General features: G+C 35.3%; 1 pseudogene; it reads left to right on the top strand.

Annotated features, from left to right (window-relative positions):
• Nucleotides 1-2,731: 2,731 nt before the first annotated feature.
• LOC149261670 (uncharacterized) lies at nt 2,732-5,119 on the top strand (annotated as a pseudogene).
• The last annotated feature ends 10,823 nt before the right edge of the window (nt 5,120-15,942 follow it).

The following is a 15,942-nucleotide window of genomic DNA, read 5'->3' as shown; positions in this document are numbered from 1 at the left end:
TTAGTTTAAATATTGGATAGAAAATTTATCTATTCAATTGTAACATCATGTCTCAAGGATTGTGTAAATTTAGGAAAGCTTGGACGCTATTTTTTATCCATAAGACAATAAATATTTTATATACTTATAAAAAATGTAATTCCGAACCCAACCATATATTGAATTGAAGAATGATCTATCTCATTCCAAAATGTTATCACTGGGATTTTATATATTGTGGAGCCTAAAACACCCTTTGAAATAGTTTTTACTCCCCAAAATAATAAATGTGCTATATGTTAAGTTTTTATCTTTAACAATAATAAATGTCCTATATCTTAATAAAAATAACATACATTTTTGGTCCAACCCATTCCATATATTGGATGGAAGAATCATCTACCTATTTGCAAAATGCTTTAATGAAGCTTATACAAATAATCCATAGATCTCAAAACCTCTTGAAATACTTTTTATCTCAACAAAAATAAATATGTGAAATCAAAAAAACGTCCACCTAATTATAAATACCAAAATTGCACAAATTCAATGAAACTTAAACACTTTTAAATCTACTATAATTTTCTAGATTTTGTCTAGCTGAAACCCTCTAAAACAATTTGTACCTCAGAATAATAAATATACCAACTCAAACACCATTTAAAACAATTTTTGTCCCTCGCACTAATAAATGCCCCAACTTAAAACACTACTCTAAACAATTTTTGTCCCGGACAATAATAATAAAAGGACGCTGTAATCTTTGTATACAAAGGCATGGATGGCTAAAATTCACTGGAATTTGGCTAAACTACCCTAAACTATGTAACATGTAAAAGTGACAAATCCATGAAAAGGCTAACGAAAGTTGTAAAACCGTCCTTTTGTATTCCAAACATTGCAATGGAAATGAAGGAAATTAGTAAGCCGTGTTACCATGGTTGTGATATGAAGACAAAGAAATTGGTACTACCATGATTATATAATTCAAAATTTTCACGTATTAATGTATTATGGAGTTGTTTTTTCCATAATGTTTTGTTTTTCCAAAATGTGCACATATATTGTGTGTAAAAATTTTTTCGTTGTCATTTTTTTATGTAGTAAAGAATTCATGGCACATTATTAAGAGAGGTCGATAGATATAGATCCAATAAATTCACATTAACAAAGATGTACTTTGAATCCAAGAAACATCGACATTTGATAATATTAAGTAGGTTGAACACTTGTGTGTGGTTTTGGTACTCTAGTTTATTTCAGTTTTTTATCAAATTTTGAAACGTTTATGAACCAACTAGAAACAAGACCAAGTTTGAATATATACTTCAGGAAAATGTAGGGCCAGGACAAACTAGATTATTCTTCTCCCATTGGAATGAAAAAAATAGAGGATACCAACATTCCAGCTTCTGTGACCGAATTAACAATTTCTGTACATATGAATCTCAACATTAATTAAAACAAATTGTGAGATGAACACTTATGTATGTTATGCCAAATTATGAAGTCATCGCCTCCTGTAATGGCATTATTTGGGCTTATTTATGAGCGATAACCATTGGACTTTTGCGTGTAGGTAGCAGAAAGAGATATTTGGTAAATTTATTACCAAGATGACAACATTAATGGAACAATAAATGTGGTCACTTGAATAAGCAGATGATGTGACGATGTAATCAATGGCTCATACTGTTGAATCAATGCAACTGCAAATTGCCTGCATCACCTCCCACTCTACCCCCATTTTCATTTTACGAATCCTTTAGCACGACAACAACATGTTATAAATTCCGTATGGGAAATTCACAGAGATTAGTCAGTTGGTGAATAGCAAGGAAAATGTAAAACCATTTCCTACGGGCATTAAATGCCCGGCTACATGCGCCCTCGTTAGCTCTTTAAAGCGCGCGCGTATTTTTTATTTATCTATCACCTCCAGCGCGTGTTAAAGAGCTAACGGGGGCATGTAGCCGGGCATTTAATGCCCTATAGTATGCCGGTTAACTCTTGCCATTTCCTACTGCGTCAGATTGCTGAGTTATATGGGGTCCTTAACACTCGCATTGTATATGACATAAACAAATACAATTGTCAATGCTTTGCAAAATGCAAAGGCTACCTTTTTCCACTCTCTATACTCCATGTGACTGAAGCTCAACTCAACACCCTTCCACCTCTACCTCCACGGCTCTTTCCTGACACCTTCAAGCCCTTGTAGTATCCTTACCTACTTTCCCTTGCATACCCTATTCACAGAATCCCTATTCGGTTCCCTGAGGTTGCATTTTTCTATCAAAATAATTAGTCTCGAAATACAGATCCTCCATTGGTCTTGAAGGAAAGGATGATCTTGCATTGAAGTTGGAGGAAAGCATGGGTTTCATGCCTTAATTGTACTCTAAAAGACAGTCGACATTTCAAGCAAATGGATATCGAAAGTAGTACTGCGTTCTTGTAGTGTGAGGTCGGTCCTGTGTGTTTTGATTTCATGTTTTCTGACAGCATAAACAAATTCAAGTTGAGTTCTTACAATCTTTTTACATTCTTTTCATATGTTCCACTAATATCATATGAACACGAATAACTTCATTACTCCCTCTCGATAACTGAGAGATATTTGGCATTAACAACTGGCTATTCCAATGTAAAAGGTGTAGTTGTTCTTCGCATTAGCAACTTACAATAACAACTGGTTATTTAGATGTAAAAGCAGGTGCACTTGTTCTTGTGTTTCCTGTGATTACTTTTCCAAAATATTTGGTCAAACAATAAAGGGCAGATGGTTGGAGAGGCAAAAGCACTTTTTGTAAGTCTTTAACACTGAATACTTTTTTACGAATTTGAACTCACTTGCAGACAATAGATGTGTGCATTAGTTATATTCAATTCACTTTTATTTATGACTGAGATTTTCAAGACACTGCTTCGATTATTTTCAGTACGTAGTTTAACAGTTCTAAAAAAGTAAGCATTTGAATATGTCGGTACAAGGAAGGTCTAGCAATGTGGCAGCTGCATCTGATCCCAGCTTGTTAATTCATTCCCTCAGCATTAACATGATAAAATCTGGGAAGGATCACGAAGCTACTCCCATTGGAGATAAACTGTGTGATATATTCAGTTCACATGAGATCTCTCATGGGAATTTAGCTACTAATTCCCCAGTATAGGACTTGTTTGGAATTTTTTATTTCTTAGATACTAAAAATCATCAAGAGGCATCCAAATTTATTACTTTCATAGAAGAAGAAAGCAGTATGTTGGGCTACTAATTTGTCATTATTAATATCACTTTTTAACATCTGTTCTTTATCATGTCATTTATCATAATTTATCATATAATTCCATTTTATAATTATTTATGCTCTTATGAATAAATACTATCTTTTTCTTTTGTTTTTGTTTTTAATAAATTGATGATTATTATGCATGATTTTATTAATGATGGCTTATTAATTGATTTGTTTTAATATCACTCATGATTTTAGCCTCCAAGATCTTTTCTAGATTGCAAATTTGGTCTCCAGCTCATAATTAAATATTCCAACTCACAAATTCGCTTGAAGAAGAAGTGACAGATTTTCATTGGACGTTTGACAAATGAAGGAGAATCTAGAAATCTGAAACATGGGTTTTGTCCAGAACGGATTGAATTAATTTTCTAATTTGTAGTTTTCCAAAATTCGATCTATATTAAGAGAAACAAAAGGTTCTTTGAAAACAACTTTCTCAGATTTGTTATTGTGGTCGTTTTCTAAATTATTCCAATTGCAATACCATATTCGACTTGTTCCAAATGAATTATGATGAGAAGATATTTCAGATCTGATCTTGTTTATTAATTTTATGTAATCAATCCAATATTGTAATGGAAATAATTTTGTAATCAACTTTGTTGTAACTTCCCTTTGCTCTTTTTGTATTTAAATGATAACAGAGATCAAGGAGAGAAGGAGAATAGGGGGAGAATTAGAGGATAATTGGGGGGATAATGGAAGGATAATTATAAGATAGGAGATTGAAAATTGTTAGATAGGATGTAGGAGAAGAGATAAGAGATGAGAGATGAGAGGATGAACAGTTGTTGAATTTGAGACAAAGCTAAGAGCTTCATTATGCTGTAATTATTTCTCTCATATGTTTTAATGAAGTAAGTTATCCATTGAGTTCTACATCCGTTATTTGTAATCTGATCTGAGTTACTTCTCAAGGTGGAACTGAGTCTTGGGCAGTTGGGCCCACTAATTGGACGAGGTGTTGCCTTGTACACCTACAGTAGTTTAGTTGTGTCCTTGCTTATTTTAATTTCAATCGTTGTTCTGTAAAGTAAATTTCCATTTTAATCAAGTAATTTGTTGTTTGTTGCATTTTCCAAATTTGTTATTTCATCTAATTACTAGATTTCATTTGATTTATTACTCTAGATTAGCATTTGAATTTTGTTGAGTGTAATAGATTAAATTTCCAATTTAGAAATGTGTAGTTTAATTTAGCAATGATTCAAGTTTTGTGATTAGCATAATTGTTTTTCCCGTCATTTACTTTCTTCTTTTTCATTTTAGTTTTATTATTCAAGTCTTACAATTTATTTCTTGTTGAATGAGATTGATAGTATTGAACACAATCGTATAAAACTAGTGTTAATTGTTGGTATTTGTTATGCATATATTTTGTTGATTGCCTTGAAATAAAAAGACGCTCCTCGGGTTGATAATTAATGTCTAGGAGATTAGTTGTTTTATTCATTTATTAAGCAATTAATTTTTCCCAACACAGTACATGTAACAAGAATGGTGATAACTTTGCTGAAGTCTCACACCTTCACGAATTACCTATACCTGACCAAGAATATGACTTAGAACTAAAGATGAACCACAACATTTCAAATTTGTCTTTCTCAACAAACCCTAGTGCCCATGGTTTCTCGTATACAAACGTACAACATAGAATAAATTCAACCTCACTAAACCATTCAGATTCAGTTTCATCGGATATCAAAGACTAGCATAAATTTACAAGCGCAGAAGATCATGCAGTGAAAAACTAGGTTTAGCCAGACTCATGCAAATATCTTTTGCATAAATCTAAGAGTTGTCTCATCGCATTTATTTTGAAGATTTTTTGTATTGTTTTCTAGGTTGTGTTTTTTTGTTTTCTAAGTTTTCTTGAAGGTTCTTTTATGGTTTGTTGATAGTGCTGGACCCACCAACATTCAAGGGGATCTCCCCGATATGCGGTCCAATTTAGACCTCACATCGTCTGGGATAGGAGCCCCATCCAAAATATGTCATGTTTGCTAGTTTCTTAAATATTTTCCTTGGCTCTAATTGTCATCAAGAGAGACGAGTGCAGGTATTCCTTCAAAAATAAACACCACAAGCGAGTGATAGTTGTCTAAAATCCAACAAAATAGTTCACAAAGATGCGAGAGACATTGCAACCATTACAACACATTCTCAATATGATAAGCACTAAAATAACAAAAATAGTTAAACTACTTTACTAAAGGTGAAAAGAAACATTCACATAATAGCCTTACAAACATTCATAATCCATGCATGAAGAACTTGTTGGCCATCAGGCTTCATATATTAAGTACAATTCCCAAGACACAAGCATACATCGAACACCACTAGCTCCAATAGTGGAGCGTTGGAGCCACCACTTGCTCCTCAAAAGAAATAGCTTGTCTATATAATGCCTTATGGGAGGAGCCAAGGTGAAAAATAATTTACTCATATAGTGAGAGTGTATATATAACCAATGGGGTTATGCTTCACCTCCCTTGTGACTCTTTAACTACCGTCATGACTCTTTGACTTCCTATGACTTTTCAACTTTACTTGACTCTTCATATTTTGTACATGTCCTTTGGACTTCCAGTTTACAATACATTTTTGAATAAGAAATTACATGATCTATATAATGATTTAGCATATGAAAACTCATGACATGGCATGGCATGACACTACTCACATGGGCTGCTTGATGACATGGAAATGTCAAGCCACTTCTATTGTTGCTTGCTTCATATATTCTTAAGGATGCTCTTTTGTCCACATCCTTATGGCTTAGAGTTAATTAGTCTCCCATGATATCAAATCTTGCGTTGTGGTCACAAACTGATGTCCCTTTGTTTCCTCTTTATTTATTAGCTTGCATAATCAACTACAAATATGATTTTCAGTATGTTTCCCTTCTCCATATCCTTCTTCATCATCCTGTAATGGTATGATAGGGTACGTGCATCTAAAATTAACTCATGATGAGAGGACATCATTTTGATAAACCCCTAGTCTAAGATGGTACATGTTGATCCATTGCCTGAGCTAGAACCAGGTCGCAGGCTAAGGTAGAGGATCAATGACTGCGTAATTAGGTGGCTTAGGTAGTCAGGGGTAAATATTGAGTGTTCAAAATGAGCAATGCATAGCTCAAGCTGGCTTGGGCAGGTACATTATGTAGTTTTATAACTTAGTGAGTCAAGTTAAGGGGATTTTAATTGTTTCGGCCAACTGCACAATTTCGGAAGGTAGCGCAGACCTAGTGAGTATGCATTTCTGCAACTTCAGAGCTTAAAGGATGAGCTTGAGCTCAGATACTGTGAAATGTGTATTTCAGACCAAAATGGACGAATAGATTGTGCAATTGCACAATGTCAAGGGGTAGTAGGGTTGCAGCTTGAGGGCTCAAACTCTGTAATGCACAGTTGAGGAAGGCTAGATGAGGCTAAGTTGCAGGGAAATTTCTAAAATTGGGCTAAGTTTGGGATTAATGAGATGATGTGAATAGTGATGTGACTTGACTATGATTATACACTTAGAACACTTGATGACACAACAACATATATCATACATGACATATGGAAAAAACTTTTCCCTCGGTGCGATAATTTTGTGATGACTTATGACAAGTGTGACACCAAAGATACAGTTTGCCACGACTCTGACGACACTTGTGCGACAATCCTTAAAATTTTGGAAGTAAGTATGATAGATGTTTACATGGTTATTTTAACTCATTTACATAAGAGTAACCCCCTAAAATAAAAAAAATAAACTTATACACATTATGTGATGATGAGGCTCCGAAATTTGGTGTAGGCCAATTTTGGTGTAGAATTCCAGCTTCTCTTTCTTCATTGACTCTTTTGTGCAAGGTCTCAGTTCTTTGGGGAGTATTCATTTGTCATGCACATCACTTTGGTTTCCCCACATATCTTATGAATAAACATTGTCCCCTTTGGTCCTTCTCAGTTGAGCACAAGCATAAGATTCAACAATATTGCGATCTCTTAACTGAGCCTAGACAATACCTCGACAGATTTGCATGTTTCACGTCTCTACATAGGAATCCTTTCTCCTCTTTCGCCTTCATATATATATTTAAAGAGGACTATGCATTGGCACGCATTCCTTTAATGGGAAGAAGAGGGGTCCTGACTTATTTATAGTAGGATAGGTTGTTATTTCAAATTAGTATATAGAGGCCTTTGATTTAGGTTTTCTCATCTAAAATTTTCCCCTTTCCTCTTCTATTAAATTGATAAATGTAAAAGTGATGAAACATAAGAATTGAGTATGGGAATAAGGTTTCCAAAATAACCACAAGTATCATGGTTTGACGAAACATATCCTTAAAAATGGATCATATTTTCCATCAGAACTTAATTGACCAAAATATGTAACCAAAACAAGGAAGGAGGACCGAAAGTTAGCCAAATGTTGTGGTGTTACAAGACTATTTTCAATTCATCCACACAAAAAGAGGACCGAAAACACATTCACACACGATGCTTATTCACACAAAATAGAAAGAAAAGATAATACCAAACAAACAAATACTAAAGAAAAGTAACTATGTACATGGGGCAAGGCACAACCCCAGATCATCATGGAAAATAATGATTTAAGTCTTAGCCATTCACGGGAAGAGATCCAATCCTCCCCTCTAGTGATTGCAGATGATATGTTTGTTGGCCAAGATTTTTGTGTATGGTGAATAATTTGATCCACAGGGATTAGAACTTACTATGTTTTCCTTTTTCCTCATTGGCTTTGTCCAACTTCGAGACTAAGTCACCCACACTGAATTCATTCTTCCCTGCATAATTATTATCAAAACAGCCCTTATTATGACTCTTGTGAAGTGAGAATTTTTCTTTTTCGTCCTACAACTTGTGAAGGGTGTCTATCCTACGCTGAACCAATAAGCAAGGCTTGCCCGAGGATTCTTGTGAAATTTGAAGGGCATGCAGGTAGATCTCTCGGGGTAGGATGGATTCTTTTTCATACAACAAGAAGTAAGGAGACATATTTAGAGAGGTTTTTAGTTAGCCCATAAGGAATTCATCAAAGGGGAGTGTCAGCTCCTCTGTTTAGACAAAATTATATTTTTGATAATGTGGATGAGGTTCTTATTTGTAGACTCAGAAATACAATTTCCCTGTAGATAATAATTAGCTGAATGTTTCAATATGATTCCATTTTCCAATGCAAAATGATATAATTTTAAGGATGATAAATACGTTGCATTGTCAAAAATAAGTGAACTTGGGATGTTGAACCTAGAAATGATATTCTTCTTAAGGAAGTTAATGACTTTATGATCATTCACCTACTTGAGTGGAACTTCTTCTTCCCACTGTGTGAATTAGTCTGTAGCAGTAAGGATATAGTGGTGCTTCTTTGATGAGCATAGAAACGTTTCACCAATCACATATAAGCCCCATTGTTTAAATGGTTCTTCAACTACAATTGGCTGCAACGGCGTAAATGACCTCTTTCCTCTGTCGGCACACCTTTGATAGACTATACACTTACAAGCATAAGCATTATGATATTTGAACAATATAGGCCAATAGAAACCGGCCTACAAAACCTTCTCTGTATTTGTGTCACCTACAAAGTGAAAAACCTTGTGTGTAGTATTACGTGGAGATGATGCAATACTCTCTCTAAATCGTGCGCTTCCAAGCACCTTATAAAAACTTGGTTACAATTATTTCTGAAGCCCATGAGATGCACCAACTACTTTGAGCTTGAGTGCCCTCTTTTTTCATGTAGATAAGTCAGAGGGAAAGGTTCCATGCTTAATATACTAGTGCACATCCACGTACCAAGAGGCTGTGATGGTAGTGTGGGAAGCTTGCTCAACATTATACATTTCGATTTCTTCTCCCATCTAGATGGATTCTCTTGTTTTGCATCTACCACTTATGTTGGTACTCGACATAGACCATGGCCCTTGATCATGTGAAATGGATTGATCTCTAAGTCATACTATTGCAAACCAGTCATCCAGTTCACTATTCTCTCATTGATCTCTTGTTGAACAAATAGTGATCTCATTGTTAGCTTAAGAACAAAGATAATGCAATGATTTTCGAAGAGATAGGGCCGAAAGTGATTCACCGCCTTGTAGACAACATATACCTTCTTATCAATGGTGGGATATTTAATTTCTGGTCCTTGTAGGCCGACACTCATGAAATATATTGGCTTCTCATTATTTTGATCACCATTTTGTGTAATAAGAGTGGCAAGAGAAGTGTCAGAAGTGAAAGTACAGAGTGTAAAATATTTATTCAAATCTTGGTTGTACAAGGTAGGTTATTGTGCAATAGATTGCTTAATATAGGAAAACACATCCTTTTGCCTTTTGTCCCACTTTTATATCGCATCCTTCTTTACCATCTCCTATATGGGTTTCATAATCTGAGCATAATCAAAGATGAAGTTGTGGAGAAAGTTAATCTTCCCCAGGAAGGACTGCATACCTTTCCTTATTTACTGGGACGACAATATGCATAATAGATTTGACCCATTCCAAGTCTACTTTAACACCATAATTTATGATAATTTGGTCCAAGAGATTACCCTCAGACACTACAAAAATTCTCTTCTTAGCATTAATAGATATCACGTATTTTTGACATCGCTTGAAAATTTTCTTCAGATGGCATACATGGTTAAATCGCTTTTTGCAAAACACTGTGACATTGTTAGGATAGACTACTATGCTTTGCCTAATCAATCCACAAAATGTGATGTCCATGGCACGTTGGAATTTCATACTTTAATTGACCAACCATAATGGAATTCTTGTGAATGCGAATGTACCCCACTTTGTGCGAAACATAGTCTTTAGTCTATCAGGCTCTTAGACCAGAACCTGGTTGTAACTCAAATAACCATCCAACAAAGAGAACGTCTCTAACCCTGATTCTTCCTACAATATCTATTCCATAGATGGAACAGGGTAGTTATATTTGTGCGAGGCATGGTTCAAGTTGTGGAAATCAAAACACAAGCATATTTCCCCATACTTCTTCCTTATTGGGACCATATTTGATACCCAAGTCAAATGTCACACTTTATATATTATCCGAGCATCCAACAATTTTCTTAACACCTTTTGAATCAGAGCCTCAAGCGTTGGATGTACCTTCCACAACTTCTATTGGAAAATCTTAGCCCCTTTTTTTATTGGAATGATGTGTTAGATTATCTGTGTGTCATAAGTTTTGAGCTCATCATATGTCCAAGTGAAAACATATTTCTATGTATTGAATAAGCAGATAAAGGCTTGCCACTCTTGTGGTGTGCAACAAGTACCGAGATTGAAAAACTTCAGATATTTTTCTATTCCAATATTTATTTGTTCGTGCAATAGTATTGAACTATGTATTTTTGCATTGACTGGCCCTTGGTAGTGATTCCGCAAGTCGTACATATTTTCTAGTGATATTGCACCTTTTGGCATGGGATTTTTCTTCTTTACGTTGCATCCTGCAACAGTTTCTCATGCTCGTCTTCATTGACAACTGGATCCTTAAACACATTAGTGTTCGCCATAAGGTGCAGTATTTGTTGGTCATCATCGAAAATATGTAAGTTAGTCATATTGTTAGGGATGGATGGCTTATAAATAATTTCTATAGAAAAATTGTCCCTAAGCAGTGATAACCTAGTAGTAGCATTTTCTAATTCATCTACAACTATTTTACGCATCCTATGAACATATATAATATTGAAAGCTTGTAAATGAGAAATCAAACCCCATATCTCTTGTTGATAACCTTTCAGATGTGGTGACATAGAATGAATAGTATTACATACCTATTATACGACAATTTCATAATCACCTAAAACTTTGAGGATCGCCACTTTGACATCAACGGCCCTTTGTAAGCCCAAGATGAGTGCTGTGTATTCTTCTATGTTATTCATGCACTCAAATTCCAAGCAGCTTGAGATCAGATGTGTTCTTTGTCACAGGTCTACCAAAACACAACCAAATAAAAATCGCTCCTGTGTCTTTGAACCAATACAATGTCCAAACATCATATGTACAAGGAATATTTATTGTACTAGTACTATTACTACTATTACTACTTACTGTACAAATGTCATTTTTTCTTGTTGGACTAGGAAGGAGTTCCAACTATGTTTCAGGTGGGACTTAGGATCTCTGAGAAAGATAGCACCCCAGATCAATTTCTAAGAAGCAATTTCGAAAGATAAGATCTAGGAAGTCGACTGGCTAATTTCTACCTTCAAAGTGAGTGTTAGTATGTTTCATGTAAGGCTTTGAGTTACTCTGTATTTGATTGTTTCTACCCTTCTATAAAATCCATAAGTGTGATGAATCCATAAAAAAATACCGTTGTAATTTTCTCGACCAATCTATGCTCAAAAATACATTGTATGCTTCCACAATGTCCACATTTACTATATTTATACATTGGTGAACTCATTGGTGAGATGATAGGCCTATAAGCACATTTTTTAGTTCACCAATACCATGGACAAGAGTCATGTCTAGCTTAATGATATGTGCATCTATTTTATAGCTATTTGCATTGATTTTATTTTCTATATATAAAGGCCATATGTTTACAGATTCACTAGAATCGATTAAGCAATTGTGCACATTATAATTAAAATTTTCAAATGTTAACAGAAATGGAGGGAAAATCATGTTAGTATCTAATGTTAAATCGTTAAGTAAACATTTTATGGAACTAGAGAACTTACCAGATCCTTTCTGCGAAGAAGCATACTTAATTGATGCGAATTGTTTGAGTGCGTGAACAAGTAGTTCCCACAGGCTCACGGTCTTTGTCATTTCAAAGAGTGAGTTATTTGTGCAAGCTTTCTTCATATATTCAACTATGTTGTAATCTAGTGTGGGAGACATTGCCAAAGTGTATGGAGGATTCGCTTTATCTTATACTCTTAGAACAATGGGCTTAATTTTACTGTTTGCAGAATAATTTTTCATTGTAGCATTGTTTCCAGACGTTCTTAGCCTGCCATCTTACTTTTACTATCATTCTCAGGAAATTCTCTTTCAATTTCTGCCTCGTGAACTCTAGTTCAGATAACATCCCTTGGCTTATTAACTTGTATCTACTATTTTGTTGTTGAGATGGGGCCTCAATTAGTGGTTTCTCTTTAACACTCTTCCTCTTAGTTGCAAAAGCACAACTGTGTGTATTCACTACACGTTTGACATTCATAGTTTCTTCAACTACAATATTCTCTCCCCTTTTTTACGCCAGGTTAGTGTGGTCATCCGAAAGTATTCAATCAATGAAATGCACAAAAAGTGCGTTCATGCTCTACTTCCATTGTGGGCATGTCTTTTCTTAATGATACTCTTGATGAAATGAACAATATTTTTCTATGACCATACTCTCAAAATTTAGCACAATGTTTCAACTCTATGCAGAATTGGCCGAATGTTTACTGCTACTGTCGTAGTTGGAAACCCTTCTTAGAAAGCTAAATTTAGGAGGCTTGCCTCTCATGGTGGTCTTGCCTAACCTTTTTTGGACACTTCCAATTCATTGGACACAGACTTGATGGTGCGAATCAAACTCCCAAGATTGGTTTCTCCTTTCTCCTTAGCCTTTCTTACGGAGGCCTGATACCTTTACCCATGTCTTTGGAGTCATTTATTGGTTCATCATCTACGATGCCTACAATTATGCATAATTCCTTTTCAACTGTGATCACTTCTTCATAATTTTCATCTAATGTTGGCTTCGCAGTTCTTTTCATGAACTGCTCAATGTTTGTTGGTAAGGAAGAGGTGTAATAATAAATGGTGATGGATTCATGAGGTTTTGTGTTTGTGGGATATACATTCAATATATTGTTACACCTCTGATTGAAATCCTTAACTTTCTCTCTTTTATACGTCATAATACTTCCAAACTCTCTTAACATGATGGCAGGGGTTTAATGATGAGCAAACTTCTCAAGAAAAAGTTTCTTAAAACCCCTCTAACTCTGGATTGATTTCAGAGGAAGGTTGTGATACCATACAACTTCTCTACCATCTAAGGTTCATGGAAAATACTACATGCAACATCATTGTAAAGTAACTCAAGCATTTGCAGATGTAATTGAAAGCTGTCCAAGTGGTCCTCTTCCTTCACTACTTTGTTAAGGTCATACTTTATCAACAACTTCTCCAGCTACCTTGGCATTTTATGTAACACACTTACCAATGCAAGTGGGACCTGAGTAAAACAATCCATATCTTGGTCTACGATATCTTCGTCATAATTTGATGGATATTCTTCTTCTTCTTCTTCATTACCAAATGTTATGAAACCGGCTGAAGAAAAATATAGAAAAGATAGATCAACGCCTTAGAATTCAGCCTCTTTGAGGGGGCAACCTCCTTTACATTACATAAATGAACAATTCTTGGATGATTCAAATGAAAAAACCTCCTTTCTATATATGGGAGTCTAAGGAGTCAAAATATAACCCAGCCGACCTAACAATAATAATATAAAGCCATAAAAATAAAAATAGAGGGATTCTATGGGGCACAGTAATAACAATATGGGGATAATAGGGGCACAACAATATTAATAAGGGGTACAACTACAATAGTAATGGGGTAATCACTAGTATTATAGGGACCCAACATGCCCCTGTCCTTCAAAAAAGTGTTGTCCTCAACGCTTGAGAAGTTCTGGATGCTTCTGTATAAAATTCTCATCCTCCCATGTGGAATCTTCAGCGGATAAGTTCTTCCACTTGATAAGATACTCTGAAATTGATCGATTTCGTAGCTGTCAAGTTCTTGCTTCGTGACTGCTTCCGGTTCCAATATAATTTTTCCTTCCTCGTCAAGTTTTGGAAATATTGTTTGAACTTTCGAATAAGTTCCCACAATTCTTCGTCATTCTTCCATTCCTCCCTTGCTTTGTTTATCCAATCTGGTTGGATAATAGAAATGGCGCACAACAATGCTTCCACATCCTCATCCTTTCCTGAGAGTGCATTTGCCACCACATTTTGCTTCCCTTTTTTGTAGATGATTTCAAAGTCATAACCCAACATCTTTGTGACCCACTTTTGTTGCACTTCAGAGGATAATCTTTGTTCTAAAAAGTATTTAAGGCTATCATGATCCATTTTTACCTTGAAGTGTCTTTCCATTAGGTAGGGTCGCCATTTCTTAAGTGCATGGAGTATTGCCAACATTTCCTTCTCATAAATAGCTTTGTGTAAAAAATTTCCCTTGATTGGACGACTTTAAAAAGCAATGGGTCTTTCATATTGCATTAAAATAGCACCAATTCCATTTCCTGAAGCATCACATTCCACAATAAAGGTTTTTGTGAAGTCCGGTGTAGCTAAGACCAGTGCTTGGCACATTGCCTCTTTAAGATGTTCACATGCCTTTGTTGCTTCTAGAGTCCATGAAAATGCATCTTTCTTCAATAATGTTGTTAGAAGTGCTACTATTCTCCCATAATTCTTAACAAACTTGCGATAATACCCTGTCAACCCGAGAAATCCTCGCAGATTCTTTATGGATGTGGGAATTTTCCATTCCTTAATGGCTTTAATTTTGCTAGGGTCTACCTTAACTCCTTCATGAGATACAATATGACCCAGATATTCCACCTCTTGTACTACAAAGAAACATTTGGATCTTTTTGCATATAATTGTTTCTCCTCCAATAGTTGTAGCACCCTGTCAACATGTTCAACATGATCCTTCCAAGACTTGCTGTAGATTAGTATATCATCAAAAAATACTAACACAAATTTTCTAAGGAATGGTTTGAAAATTGAATTCATCAAACCTTGAAATGTTGAAAGTGCATTGGTAAGGCCAAAAGGCATGACCAAAAATTCATAATGACCCTCATGAGTTCTAAATGCTGTTTTTGGAATGTCTTCAATCTTCATTCTGATTTGATGATATCCTGAACGAAGATCCAACTTGGTGAAGTAAATTGATCCATGCAATTCATCCAGTAATTCATCAATGATAGGAATGGGAAACTTATCTTTAATAGTGAGCTTGTTGAGCTCCCTATAATCCAGACACATGGGCCATGATCCATCCTTCTTGTGCAACAATACGACTGGAGCAGAGAAAGAACTTTGACTTGGTTGAATTATACCAGCCTCTAGCATTTCTGCAACCATACGTTCAATTTCACTCTTTTGGGCATAGGGATATCTGTACGGCCTGATGTTTGGAGGAACACTTCCTGGAATCAGATGAATAGCATGATCATGATCACGAATAGGTGGGAGACCTTTGGGAGTCTCAAATACCTTGGAATGATTGTCCAAGATTTTTTGGAAATCTAGAGAAATAGATGATTCCACTGTGGACACATCTAGCAAACATAATTGTGCAATTACACATCTTTGTTCCTTTTTTAGAAGCTTTGTCATACTGTTAGAGTTGATTATCTTTCCCGGTTTCCCTGCAATATCCTTTAATTCAACTTCCTTTCCTTCCATGAAAAATTTCATGAAAAGTTCTTGAAAATTAAAAGCTATTGTACCCAAGGATTGTAGCCATTGGACTCCTAGTACAACATCAGCACCTCCCATTGGAATGGAAAGCATTGGGCTAGTCAATAAATATTATCCCATGGATAGCTTGATATTATGGCACTTTTCCGAGCAA

The sequence above is a fragment of the Pinus tabuliformis genome, chromosome 6 (assembly GCF_031772625.1).
Source record: "Pinus tabuliformis cultivar Carrire ecotype Pingquan chromosome 6, CPIR1, whole genome shotgun sequence".
Lineage (NCBI taxonomy): Eukaryota > Viridiplantae > Streptophyta > Pinopsida > Pinales > Pinaceae > Pinus > Pinus tabuliformis.
This window is presented reverse-complemented; position numbering and strand designations above follow the sequence as displayed.